General features: G+C 38.2%; 1 long non-coding RNA gene across 4 annotated transcripts in view; it reads left to right on the forward strand.

Moving 5' to 3' along the window:
• Positions 1-627: 627 nt before the first annotated feature.
• LOC134324007 (uncharacterized) overlaps positions 628-14,890 on the forward strand; it is a 218,741-nt gene continuing 204,478 nt past the window's right edge. For all 4 annotated transcript variants that reach the window (XR_010014137.1, XR_010014139.1, XR_010014138.1 and 1 more), the window contains exons 1-2: positions 628-717; positions 2,096-2,185. This is a non-coding gene — a long non-coding RNA (uncharacterized LOC134324007). The remainder of the gene's footprint in view (positions 718-2,095; positions 2,186-14,890) is intronic.

Genomic DNA, 14,890 nt, shown 5'->3' on the forward strand with positions numbered 1-14,890 from the left:
ACTTTAGCTGAGATCTCACCTAATCCTTTCTATACAGGAACACTTGTTGAAATTGTTGTTTGTTGCAAATGCACATACACTACACACGCAATGAAAACAAATGAACAAACTAATAATGTATTTACTGACCTCGAGAAACTAAAGCAAATGACTCAAGTGCTGAATGAAGTGCTGACTTGTGTCAATCAACGTTTAAAAGTAGCGCGTGAGGTAAATTAACGGTCGATAAACCAGTCACCTGCTCTATACACCCTGCTCTGCTTATTTCACCCAGTGCTAAAACAGTTACAAAATGTTTAAATATACTTAAAACAAGTACTAAGTGACTGAGGGACTCTTTTGAGATAATTAAAAACAAAAAAGCTGTGGAAACCATTTATCTCTAAGTAAACCAGTTTACGTAAATTGCGTAGTTCTAACCGAAGCGATTAGAGGCAATCGTTGTTCTTTAGCGCGTGCGCATTACACCCTGCTAATTTAACTTCTCGTTCACTCCACTGAAGTGAATGAAAGGTGGACTGTTTACGTAAATTGCGTACACAGTAACGTATACATACGCGAAGGGACTGTTCGTTCCTTCTTCACTCATTTTACTATGTTGTCGCCTCTAAATGTTTTTAAACTGCTTATTTTATAATGACCCGGAAAATGAAGTCGAGTAATGAAGACGTGTGGTGTGTCTGGTGAAAACAAACGCTGTGCGCCCTAAACACTGAGGTAAATTAACACTCAATGCTAGTTACATAGCATCTCGAACCCTGTATGTTCATGTCCTGTTAGCTAATTTTGCTCATTTTAGTTTTTAAAACCGCTATATTCTGACCAGGGAAAACACAGAACATGTTATGCTGTTTATTAGCAACAACTGAGGGAAAACTGAAGAAAAAGTTTGTTTTAATTAATGATGGGCATTTCAAACCTTTTAATGAATCGTATTCATTACTTAAGCTCATCAAAGAGTCGGTTAGTTCAGATGCCAAACGGACATTGGAATTCCCGACTTATTTGTATTAATTTACTTCTGGCTAACTGTTTTATCATGGACAGGATCCTGGTGGGTCCAGTGTCACCTGGAAACAAGAGACTTAATGCTTAAACACAGCTTAAAATGGGACAGTTAAAAACAGCCACAATGTCAGACGTAAGATGTACATTGGCTTGTGGATAGGGTGGTAGGCACCGTTAAAAGTTCATATTTTGTACTTTTATTTTAATATTTTTTACAAGAGAAAGTACATAAATGTACTTAAAACGTATTTACTTATGAATGTAATAATGTATGAAATATGTACTCTAAAAAGTATAACCCTAGCAAAGGCACACCTAATAAATGTAAGTGTTGTTGTGTCTGGTATTGCGGTCTATCTTATATATAATTTAGGAGTTGGAGAACCGACCAAAGTTGACACGGGGAGTCCAAGCAGATATTGATTCAAACCCAGGTCCCCAGATGCCATGTTGCTATGTTCGACCCACTGTGCTGCTGTGCCGCCCCAGAGGTGCTTATCAGTCTACATTCCATTGTCCCTGAAACAGGCTCATGGACTCACTTTTTGACTCGGTTTCACTGCGAGTCTTCATTCAAAGAGTCGGCACAAAGAGTCGAATTATTCTTGAATGATTCAGCGCAGTGAAAAATGAAGTTTTTCAACACTGACCTGTGCGCTTACTCAATAAGACGTCATGTTTTGTGACACATTTACCAATCATTTTCACTCTGTCTGTCTTCAGCCACTTCCCTCTCTGTTATCACATGAATGAAATTTTCGAGTGTGGGTTAAGTTTTGGAACAGAACTCGGTTTCATTAGTGTAACAGACTGGTGAGCGGCGGCGCGCAGTGAGTTGGTAGTTTATATGTGATCAGACTGGTGCAGAGAAAGCAGTTACCTGTCGCATGTGGCTGTACAGGCGCATCAGATGCGTTTAAACGGCGCGGCTTTGGCACTCATTTGACAGGTAACTGACCACAGTTCGTTCCTGTCCTAAGCGCAACACCAATACAAGCACTCCTCCTCCGCTAGTCCTTCCCTCGATTTCTCTAATTTGCTCTCGTCTTGTCATGTGCGTGTGTGTGTTTGTGTGTGTGTGAAGCAGCTGTTGACTAGTCCGAAGATTTAACCTCATCAGTGAGCGAGAGTCAGACGAGTCTGTATGTTCACCGGATGAAGAGTTGATCCGCAGTCGGTGAGTTACTGACACACACACACACACACACACACACACACACACACACACACACACACACACACACTGCCTGAGCTTCTGTCTATTGAGGTGACGCATGCACGTGTGTTTATGCTCTCCGTGTGTAAGGGGATCGCATTCTCTTTATTGAGCTCTCTCTCTCTCTCTCTCTCTCTCTCTCTCTCTCTCTCTGTGAGTGTGTGTGTTTTGTGGGATTACTGTGCGCTCATCGATAAACTTAACTTGGTTCAAGTTGCACTAATAAATTGCATGAGATATAGTGTTCTAAGATCTGCAGCTAGATGCTGATATAAACCTGTTTGTTTTAAAATATATTTCAAGACACAAATAACATGATAGCCAGATGTATTTTAATGTATTTAAGACATTAATACAATGAAACTTTTTTATGTACAATTATTATTATAAAGTGACACAACTACAGAAAAAAATCCTTGTTTTCCATATGAAGCTTTTACAGATATGTACAGATTTTCATCCTCAGCAGTGCTAACATTCGTGACTGCTGACGGCTTGTCTTTATCTCCCCTTTTTCTTCAGCTCTTAATTTTTTGCTTATTTCCAATTCCATATTTCTTTTGTTACTTGCAAATCATCCACAATGGCCAAGGAAGGCTGCAGACTAGCACACACCTTTTTGTGTGAAGCCGCAGACCACTGGCCAGAGATTCTTACAGAGAGCTTTTAACGCACACAAAGGGGATTCTTACGAAGAGCTATTAACACACACAAAAATGGTCATGCTCCATTTACTCTTCACCAGTTCTGCCAGCACCTTGATCAGACAGACATATATATAGTCAGAGTGGCTGTAGCAAGAAATTGATTCTCAGTCCAGCCTTGCTTAGTTTAGTCTGGGTCATTTGTGTGTGTAGAGCAAACTCAGATTCCCCTGGTGGTGGGTTACTGTATTTCTCTGCTGCTCTATCTAAGTGGCCACTTAGGTACCTGATTACCTGTTGCACACAGTTTTTGTGAACATGAAATTGTAATTTATCTTAGTCTGATGTTTTGACTTTTTATACATGTAATATGAAACAGCACTCCAGGTTGTGGAATACATTACATTGTATTTTAAAGAAGTGTTTTATCATATTTAATGGATTACAGCAGTGATTTTCAAAGTTGTTTTGGCAACGCTCCATACAGATGGTAACGATTTTTAGGTCCCCCCAACAAACGCCTCATCTGCTGTACAGTACAATTAAAAGCCTGTGAAAGCATCTTCTTTCCCTTTAAATGCAGAACATATTTATTTATTTTATGTAGTCCATTGAAATTCTTTTATGAAGCTTTAATTATTAAATAGATCTCCAAAAATTAAACGTTCACATACAATTCCATTAGAATTTTTAAATAGGTTTCTGCAAAAGATAGCAGAAAATCATGAACATGAATGATAGATGTCAAAAAGTAGATGAACTGCCATGTACAACTACATACTCCTAGGTTATATCCTAATCTTTAAAAATGTGAAAATATACTTAAATGTCTACTGTGATCAAATGTATTTATTAAGTTCTGCCGTATGTATACATTTAGCCTTTCAAACAATTAACTTATTTTCTGGTAAGTATGCCAAACAGCTTTATTTTAAAAGTGCCTGACACAGGCAGTGTTAATGTGCCCAGTGTCAATGCAATATCTATAGGATTTGATTGAAACATGGCTATAGTGTACTGAAGGGCCGATAAAGAATGTTTCATTCTTGCTACATTCCTAAGTCATATTCTTTATTATTTTTTGGATTTAAAGGCAAGATAAGGAAGAAAGGACTGTGTGTTGTAAACTGTTGTTACAAAGCCAAAACTAAATTGAAGGCTTAGCTTCCTGTCAGAATAGATTTTGGGGCAAATGTATGTAAAACTGTAAAAAAACAAACACGAATGCAGTATATGCTGCATATGACATGGAACTTTTTTCACACATTGTACAGATTATTTTGTACATACAATGAAACGATCGATTATATGATTGTAGGGTAAATGCTTTAATGGGAAGTTTCATTGGAAGTTTTATTCTCATTGAATTTGTTTACATGTCTGAAAATACTCAGTTCTAGTTTTTGTTCATGTCAAATGTGCTCAGTATAACAAAATACATTTGAGCTTAAATTTTTTCCTGAGTTGTTATTGTATGTTCAGTTGTCCCCTAAGAAGTGCTTTGGTTATGGATATCTCCCATTTAGAGGAGCTTTAGGCAGCACTGGTGCTACCGTGTTTATCTAAGGGTAGAATCAGGGATTGGTTTCCGAGAGAAGGAAATGAGAAATACTTAGACTATCCATGTTTGTACTGCACTTCTGCTCTGTTGTTAACTTTTGCTCAGTTCAGTTAGAGAAATATTGCTCATATTATTCTGATTTTCCATTTTTGTCTTTATGTTGGATAAAATGTAAACTACTGTAGATTGCGATACTTCTGCGATACTACTGACCAATTTGGTCCTTGTTTATAGGAATAATACAAATTGGCGGCACAGCAGTCTAGTATGCTAGCCCACAGAAGACGTATGTCAGTGGTGCTGTCGACCAGCCAGGCATCTACAGAGCAGTGGCGATTTCTCTAAGACTGCAAGGGAAGCTCAGCTTCCCCTAAAATGTCAAAAATTAAATGGTCAAATATGTACAGTTGTGTTAACATTTCATTGACTATAAATGCGTTAGAACACGTTCATCTCGAAGACGAGTTTGTTCAGAATCAGCTACTTATCACAAATCGACTGACTTGATTTTGTTAACTTCTCATACATCCCCATAGCATCAATGCATTTGCCCGTAGAAGCTTAGCGTCTTTTCACTTCAACGGGACTGCATGGAACGGTTTTTTTCATTGCTTCGAAACTCGCCGGTCATTGGATAAACGTTTTTGTCCCGCCCCCGGACGCTGAGCGTCTCTGGGGGTGAATGGAGCTGTGGGCGGGTCTGGACGCGGAGCTTCTGCAAGATGATTGGAGGATCAGTCGAAAGGCTGAATCCCGTTTTGATTGACAGCTATTTTGAGATCTACACCGTCACTTAATCACTGGGAGCTTCAGTCCCATCGCGGATTTTGCGAGTGAAGTGGAAAGACAAACTGCAACCCATTTCTTGGTATTTGCTTGGTGAAATTACTCGACCATTTCCATTGTTCATTGTGTAAATAAAACACACTCATAGTATTTGTTTCAGTTTAACATAATTTCAACATTTCCTTGTTCGAGTTTAATATCATTTCGTTAGTTTGTTCAATCAATCATTCATACTGTTGGCTAGGTTGGAGTGAACTAGCCAGCTAGCAAGGTGCACACGATGGCAGACAATGCTAATATTGTCTACCTGATTTTGGCAAAGCCATTTGATAGTCTTCCTTACGAGGAGAAAGTTAGAATTAAACAGCAGGGCAGATCAACACCTAAGATTGATTTGGTGCAAAAAGTAGGGAAAGGTAACAGGTCTTTTCAGCTCTCCTGGTATGACAAAGTTAGCTGGCTGACTGGAAGTGCTGTGACAAAGAAAATGTACTGTTGGCCATGCCTCTTGATGAAATCATCTCAGGGATCATGTCTTGTCTGGTCAAAATTGGGTTTTGGGGATCTGTCTAACTTTGACCGGGCATATAAAAGGCATGAAAAGATCAATTAACATGTGAGTGCATGTGCAAGGTTAAGTTGCCTGGGCAGGGTCAGGGTTGAACATGCAATTAATGAAGGTGCTCGCATTCAAGTGGCAAAACATAATGAAACAGTCAAACAAAACAGGGCCTTCCTAAACCGCCTTATTGATGTGACTTCCTTGCTTGGCCGGCAGGAGCTATCATTTAGGGGGCATGATGAGAGTAGTGAATCATCCAACAAGGGGAATTACAGGGAGTTCACAGAAACATTATCTAAATATGACTCTGTCCTGGCCAGTGATGGCATAGTTACCTTTAAAAAGTAACTTAGTTACTTTATTGATTACTTGATTTTAAAAGTAACTTAGTTACTTTATTGATTACTTGATTTTAAAAGTAAGTAAGTTAGATTACAAGTTACTTAATAAGTTACATTCAGCAGCTGCCGTAATGCAACTGGAGCTGCGTAGGCGATTGAAGCGGAATAAGAAACAAGAAAGATAGCGGAATACGGAGTCCTCTGTTCACAAGTGTAAGTAAGACAAATAAAATAAATTTTTTAAAGACAAATAAATAACAAAAAGACGAGAAATATCAAACATTTTGGCGCGTGGGGTTTGTAATGAGTCTGTAACTATGGTGATATTACGTCATCACGTCCCCACGTGTAGTACGTAGCAGTGTTGTGTGCATACTGCACACTTCTGTACTGAAAGTATGTACTTCTTTACCGGCCGAGTAGTGCATACTTCCTCCAATCTAGTGCATACTCTGTAAGTATGCGATTTCGGACGCAGCTCGTGACTTAATTGTCGCATAGGCCAGACGTCACTCCCCGAGTTGCAAAAATAGTAACGCACAGTAACTTGGATAAGTAACTTAAATCTGATTACTGGATTGGAAATAGTAACGCGTTAGATTACTTGTTACTGAAAAATGTGGTCAGATTAAAGTAACGCGTTACTAAGTAACGCGTTACTGACATCAGTGGTCCTGGCCACACAATTCTCTTGCAGCCACTGTTTCTGATGAGATCAGAGATGAAATTCAGGCTGCTCCCTTTTTTGGATGGCAGGTGGATGAAACAACTGATATTGCTTGCCGTGCCCAACTTTCTGTCATTGTTCGCTATGTTGATAGTGCAGGTAAAATTCAGGAGCGCTTTATTGGTTTTTTTGATGTTTCAGAGGGGCGAGATGCTCAGTCTGTTTTTGAAGTATTAAATGAAAACATGCAGGGCTACAATTTTAGGGATAAACTTGTGGCACAGACATACGATGGGGCTGCTTTCATGGCTTCAGCCCTCAATGGTCTGCAGACCAAAGTGAAGGCAATTGCCCCCAGTGCAATGTTTATGCATTGCTATGCACATAGACTTAATCTGGTGCTGTCACAGGGGGCTAAATGCTTGTCTGAGTGCAGAATATTTTTTGCATCACCCTCTGGGTTTGCCACATTTTTCTCCAAATCCACAAAGAGGACGTCTTTTCTTGAGTCCGTAGGCTGTTCAAGGTTGCCCAGAAACGCTCCTACTCGATGGAATTTCACATCATGGATAGTGAGCACTGTGGCAAACAACTTTGATGGCCTCCTGCAGACTTTTTATAACATCATTGCAGATAAGACACTGGATGATGACACATTGGATTGTGCCAAGGGTTTTGTAATGAAACTGGAGGATTTTGAATTTGTGTTCATGTTGTACACATATGAACAAATCTTCTCAGAGACTGACGTGGTCTTTGATATCGTCCAGCAGAGGGCCATGGATGTTCTCTACTGCAAGAAAAGAATTGAGTCTCTTCTTGCTTTTGTCAAAGAGAAGAGTTCAGAGGGGGCTTTCCAAGCTGTTTATGCCAAAGCAGAAGGTCTCACATCAGACCCACGAGATGAGCCCATGAGAAAGCGCCTTCTCTCCCAATTCCAGGATCCCCAGGAGCGCTACAGAAATCTGTACATGGTCATCCTTGATAATCTCATGGAGCAGATTCCTCTGCGTTTTTCAAATTTGGAAAGTTTGCGCTTCTTAGAATTAGTCAATACAGGGAAGTTTGATGACATGAGAGAAGTGTTTCCAGAGGAGGCATTCCAGAGTGTCCTGAAAAGTTATGGCCAATACTTTGATTCAGGGAGACTGAGGTCTGAACTTCAAGTCCTGTATTCAAATCAGGACTTACAGGGTAACAGGGGAAAGCTGTGTGATTTCTTGGTTTTTCTAAAAGACATGGAGTTGGACAGTGCAATGCCTCAGCTGTACAAGCTGTTATCGTTAGTGGCGACAATTGGAGCTACATCTGCGGGTGTAGAAAGGAGCTTCTCCTGTTTATAAAGGCTTAAGTCTTACACCTGCAACACAATGGGCCAAGGCCGTCTAAGCAGCCTAGCTCTGCTGGCCATTGAGAGGACACTGGTCAAGTCCCTGGAAAAGACGCCTACTTGGTATGATAGGATCACAGGCCATTTTCTTAAAAAGGAACGGAGGGCAGAATTTATGTGTAAATAAATTGACAAATTTTATGATGTAAGCCGACAATGAGCTTCCCCTCTTTGAAAGACCAGCAGCCGCCACTGCTACAGAGACATGATTGGCTATGGCTGGTGTCTGAAGTTCTGCGATGGATTGGTTGGAGGTATTCTCTCCTTGCACCCAGTGTTACCCAGTGGAACCAGACCCAGCCCAACTCTGACCAAGCAATTTCTTCCATCAAGCAGTGATGAAAATGAAACAAAAAAAGCAGATTTATCATTAAACACATTGTACAGCAAACTATTTTATGCAGTCTTTATAGTATTCTGTAAGAGAATTGGCATTTATAATTTAAACATTGAACCGATTTGTTTATTTCTGACCAGTCAAAAACAGAATGGCAACTTGATGACTTTAAACACAATGGATGAAAGTATATACAGTATAGTGTATGTTAAGAAATTTAAATGATAAATGATTTATTAATGCTACTTTGTTAAGGATAAAAAGTAAGGATTATGCAAGGGTGTGGGAAATCAAAAAGGGTAAAAAGACAAAATCACATCAATCATAGAGCGAAATGACACTAAACAACAGTACAGACACTGTATGTTTAGAACACATAATTATACACACATAATGAGCTGTTAAACTTTCTTAATCACCAATATGGAATGACCGCTTGTTTACATCTTAGCTAAGTGCTTGCCAAAATATACATAACCTTTAACTTTAATGATAAATGTAATGAATATTTAAAATATTTGTTGTCTTAGAAATCTGTTCACTGGTGCAGTAAAAACTAATTACAGTGTTCTATACTGGTTCAGGTCGGCAACATGGTGCAGTAGAGTGGGTGGTGCATTATAAATCAATGTACTAGTTTGGTCCTACACTTACAGTAGAAATTCTGTATCCTGAAACTTCCAATTTGCCCACCTTCCTGGGCATTTCAGTGTGGAATTGGATATTGGTTTCTCTGACTGGTGCAGTAAATTAGGTGATGGCTAGTCGTGTTAGTTTGTTTATAAGTTGTTTATAAGGTTGAGATGAGATGTTCTCTTTCTATGTTCCTGCCATTCATTTTAACTTGGTCTTTATCTCAGGACACCAATTGGTAAACAGATTCTTTAACATGTGGCAGCTTGTTTGGGCATACTTTTGCTTTCTGTTGCTCTCTCTCTCTCTCTCTCAGTTTCTTTGCTATATACTGGGAAGACAAAAGCCTACAGCTACTCCCACCTTTTTCTTACCAGCAAGGCAACAGAAACACAGGACTTGCAGATCTTGGATGGTGCTAAATAGCGTTTGTTAAGACATTTGAATTATAAGGCTAATGGGTTTAGGAGGCTTGTCCTAACAATGTCTCTTCTTAGCATGCATAAGCTGGCTTATAAATGCCAAAAATAGACTGCACACACAAATACTCCTATTTTAAGGTCAGAATAATGATGGATGAAAGGCTTACTACCTTTTTTAAAATTAAAAGATTTTCTCACCTTTCTCCCTCTATCATTAACCACTTTCTAATTATGAGTGCATTTTGGCACATATGTAATATGTTTCTCTACGTAAGCACACAACTGGGGCAGGACATCATTATTCTGAAAAAAAGAGAGAGCAAACTGAATCTTTTTTTGGGTTTGGATTAAACTGTGTACCAACAGCAGCACCCTGGCCATGTGTTTAGGCCACACGGCTCTAGTGGCTTTGGTCTGTGTGTCATCACAGCTGTGACCAAACTTCTCTTTCTTTGTAGTGTTTTTTACTGCCCTATTTTAGCCTATGCCCCTCTCTGATTGGACAATATTATGTATGGCCATGGATGATTTGTGGCTAAAGGCTGTTGCATTTCTCTACACAGAGTAATGACACAACTACTGTAAATTGTTAAAGAAGCAGATAATGACATGGTTAGTTGTGTTTTTCTGTATTTGTTTCTCTGTTATTTAGAAAGGTTTGTCTACATTATTCTTGGCTTAACAATTCTTTAAAGTGACAAACACTGGGAGAACATGCAAACTCCACACGAAAAAGGCCCAAACCGCTTCACCTGGGAATCAAACCCAGGACCTTCTTGCTGTGAGGCAACAGTGCTACCCATTGAGTCACCCATGCCAGTATTAATGTACATAGAACCAAATGTTTATTTCAATACATTTGGCTTCTATTAAAAATGGCTATTTAAAGAAACCTGTCTTTTGTTCTCATAGAAAACAAAAAACAAAACAATGAACAAAAATGTACTCTAAATGCTTTGAAGTATATATATATATATTATAATATAAGGTTTATAAGGTTTATATATATTATAAACCTTTAAAAAATCCTAGTCAGGACAATTGGTTTGATATTCTGTAATTAAAAAGTCAGTGGGCCCACCAATCATCCCTGGGCAGATTAATGATAGTAAAGTTAAAAGAGAAGCCAGCGCTCACTCGAAAAAAGTTGCTGGACAACCCTAAAGACAACATAAACCCTAATTACACAGTAACAAATTAGAGATGGACTGCACTCCAATCCTCTCTGTTCCTACACTCCACCCAAAACTCCACTGCTAAATATAAAGAAGCACCGAGAGGCACATCTAAAATTTGCTCCCATGCTTTTAGCCAAATCAGAACAATGGGTAGATAAAACAAAAATGGAACTGTTTGGCCATAACATTAGCACTGTTTCTGCTCATGTTTTGATAAAACAGAGCTGTATGATCCCATAACATCATACCTACAGTTGTTGTAAGTATGTGAGTTGGTAATTTAGAGTTGCTTTTCTGCAAATGAAGAAATCATGAATGCTGCAATGGACATAAAGGAGAATCTAATGCCAGTTGTTAAAATTAAACAAGACAACCATGAACCTACAGCCAAGATTACACAAGATTGAATTTGATCTGATTAGATAGATAGATAGATAGATAGATAGATAGATAGATAGATAGATAGATAGATAGATAGATAGATAGATAGATAGATAGATAGATAGATATTTATCCAGAGGGAAAGTGTTGGCCTCCAGTAGTTGAACAAGAAGAAGAAGAAAAGAAGAACTAATACAAATAGAAATAATGTTTTAAATCTGTTTTTAAAAATGCAAGTACATCAGAGAGAGCCTCATGACGAGGTTGGGAATTAAAAATGGTTTGCTTAGAGGAATCACTCAAATTAAAACCAGAATGCTGTAAAAAGCCAGTTACTTCTAACAGTAGACGCCCTCAAGCTGTAATCACAAACAAAAGTTTTGTAACAAAATATTTATGCAATTCCTGTCTTTAAATAAGTGTTGCCCTTTCAATTTTGGGTTATCAACATATCGCTGGTAATGCTTATTAATGCGTGTGTACTTTTGAAGTAAATTGATGCAAGTAAATGATATATCAAAACAAAGGAAAATAATACTTCTCTTTGCTTTGTAGTTTGTATTTGTTAACAATAAACGCTTTTGTGGAAGTTAATATGTATGACGACACCTCTTACCATCACAGAACTGCATGAAAGGTTTGGGCCCAATAAGAAAGTGTTTATACGTGCAATGGGTCAACACTTTGATCAATTGAAGATAAATGATGTGGAACGCTTTTAATCGCTCAGACAATACCTAGCATTTTTTTATGTGTTAGATGTGTAGAAGTGCATTTACATAAATTGTTTTTTTCTTTTATGAGGCTCACATCAAACATGACAATAAACATGCTAAGCAGAGAGAACGACGAGTCCAGTTAATATTTTTAAAATTGTGTTTGTAACTTGAATTGTTGGACTCTGCATTTACATTAACAAACAACAAAGCAACAAGCGAACTATGCAAATGCTTCACATAAAGCCTTGAGTCTGGCAACAAAATATTATGCATATAAAAGTAAAAACAACAAATACAAATAATTTTCTATATAGTGCAGTAATCCGGCCTGAAATATCTTCCCTGTGGTTAGTGCCTATTTTACATTATTTTGTATAAGGAAATAAAACAAACACACAGAATTATTGTTCTAGGTTGTTCCTGAAACCTTATTCTATTTGTTGGAAACAGACAGTCATATAAGCATTTCACTGCATACTGTGTATGGCTCATAGTTCCAAAGTGCCACCTAAAGCAGCATCAACCAACAACTGTTTGTCATATGCTTCATAGGATTTTATGGTCGAGCAGCTGCACACAACCTTACGATCACTATGAACAGTGCTTACTGCTGGCAGAGACTGGTTGAATATGTCGAAAGTTTGTAAACCTCCCTTGAACTAATTGAGTTCAGGTGTTTCAGCCACACCTATTACCAACACAGCAACTGCTGTATTTAATCAATTATGTTGAACAAATCATATGCTTCCAACTTTATGGAAGTAGTTTAGGTGAGGCTTTTCTGTTTTGGCTTGACACTACTTTAGTGCACAATGCATTGTTCATTAAGATGTGGATTGGGGAAATCCCTTTCTTGTATCAACATAACAATGCCCCCTGACTTCCAACCCACCCAACATACTTGGGATGAATTGGAACATCACCAATTATGGAAGCCGGGCCTTAATGCCCATGTTTTAGATGCAGTGTTCATCAAATACATATAATCATGTAGTCATGTCACATACTTATAGCCATGCAGTGCATAATAATGCTCCTACTACAGACTGAATAGCAGACAAAGCTTTTTCTTGTTGGTTTAGTTGACGCTGACATTTGTCTGTATGTTGATTGGATTTGGTGTAGCTTTCTGAACCACTGTGAACTCCCAAGCTTTTCATTTAAAGAAATGAGTGCATTCTTACTGACCCTGTCTTTTCATCTGTTGCTGTGCTGCATATTTTAGCCTATTCCTTGGCTTATTTTACTAATTGGTGGCCTACACTTTCTCAACACCGATCGCTTTTGATCATCTCCAATCATTACATTTACCTCATTAATTTGCTCGAAGCCTTGCCCCCTTCTCTTTCTTTTCTGCCACATTTCAGGGTCCATGTGAAAAAGTGGATTAATAATAGATCTTATAAGCCAAGAGAAAATGAAATCCTCTCATGGCCTGTCGCTCTGTCTCCTCTAGTTTTCTTCTGGTGCACTGATTGTGTTACCTAGCATGACAGACACTGGCCAAACAAAGCCTGATGAAAGGATGATCTGTCGATATGCGTTGCTGTTGTTCTTGACATTAAATCCAGGCTAAAGGAAGGAGATGAGTGGGGTTGAGACAGAGAGATGTACAACATGGATCTTATGTATGTGTTAACGTAGACCTTTAAAGCCAGGCCTCATACTCATGCTTAAGTATTCTTAAACTAGTTCATGATTGATATTAGTGGATTTGTAGTATTTATAGTAGTAGATGTATTAATAGATATATAAAATACTATATGTCCAAAAGAATGTGGACACCTTACAATATCAAGGTTACAATTACTTTTAAATTGGAGTAAATTGTTTAATTTTGCCTGTTCTGTTGAGTCAAATAACACTGTTTTTGCACATTCATTATTTGGTTACTTTGTAAGCTACAACTACTATGCGGATAAATTTACTTGCTGTAGTCCATCTGTTGTTCTGTACACTTTGTATTCCCCATGTACCCAACTGTAGGACCACCATAGGACTCCACTGACCAAGTGTTATTTGGGTGGAGGACCATTCTCAACCTTGCACTGAAACTTACTTTGTAATAGCAACATAGTGTTTATTGTCTAAGTGTGCGAATGCAGCAGTGTTTTGGGACACTTATTGTCAGTGCTGGGAGTAGTGCTCCAACCAAAAAATAAAGCCATCAGTGTCATCAGACAATCAGACAATTGCTTTAACCGTGCATTCAGTTTTAAGAGTATAATAGAACAAAAAATGACAGATGCAGTGTGCTGCAGACAGAGCTTATGTAAAAAGCAATTATTTGTAAGGATTTGCATTTTGCTTAAAAATAAGCTTTTTTGTTCAGGTGATAACCCTTTCTTTGCTGTTTGCTTGTTGCATTTCTAAGGCTGAACTATCATTTAATTAACATTTTCAGTGACAGATTGTAACAGATGTAAAAATGTGAATAATAAATGTTACTTTATTAGCTTTAACATAAGCTCCAGTTTAAAACTTCTGCTTTTGTTTACCTTCAGTTTTTGATCTAAAAAGCAGCTAAGGATATGCATTGAAATGTTTGTTTTATCTGCCTGCCAAATAGAGCAGCAGTAATACACTTCAATTAATAAAACACTTCAATGTTTATACCATGAAAATAGGATTTTTGTTCTTGCTTACAAAACCCTATTGTCTGTCATAGCATTGTCTGTTCCGAAAAAAGCAAGGCATGCCAGTTTGATTTGACACAGAGATTCATTCAGTATGCTGCAGCTTATGTGCCAATAATCCATATAGGGCAGGTAAATATACATTTATATCTGTAGTCAAGAACAGATCATGTTTACCTTTATCAACAGCACAAAGTCTCGTGAACAATGGGTATAGCAATACAGCTAAACCATATAATACAGAAAGAAATGTCTCAGCCAGGCTAGCGATAAACGAGGGCAACTCTGTTACAAAGCATTTATTGTATTGCCGCTGAACAAAAAAGACGCAGTGAAGCTATTGGGCAGATTGCATTGCACATCATTGAGGCTTTAGGCTTTTTGCATCTTGTATCATTGTCTGGCTGTG

This window comes from Trichomycterus rosablanca, chromosome 1 (genome assembly GCF_030014385.1).
Source record: "Trichomycterus rosablanca isolate fTriRos1 chromosome 1, fTriRos1.hap1, whole genome shotgun sequence".
Taxonomy (NCBI): Eukaryota; Metazoa; Chordata; class Actinopteri; order Siluriformes; family Trichomycteridae; genus Trichomycterus; species Trichomycterus rosablanca.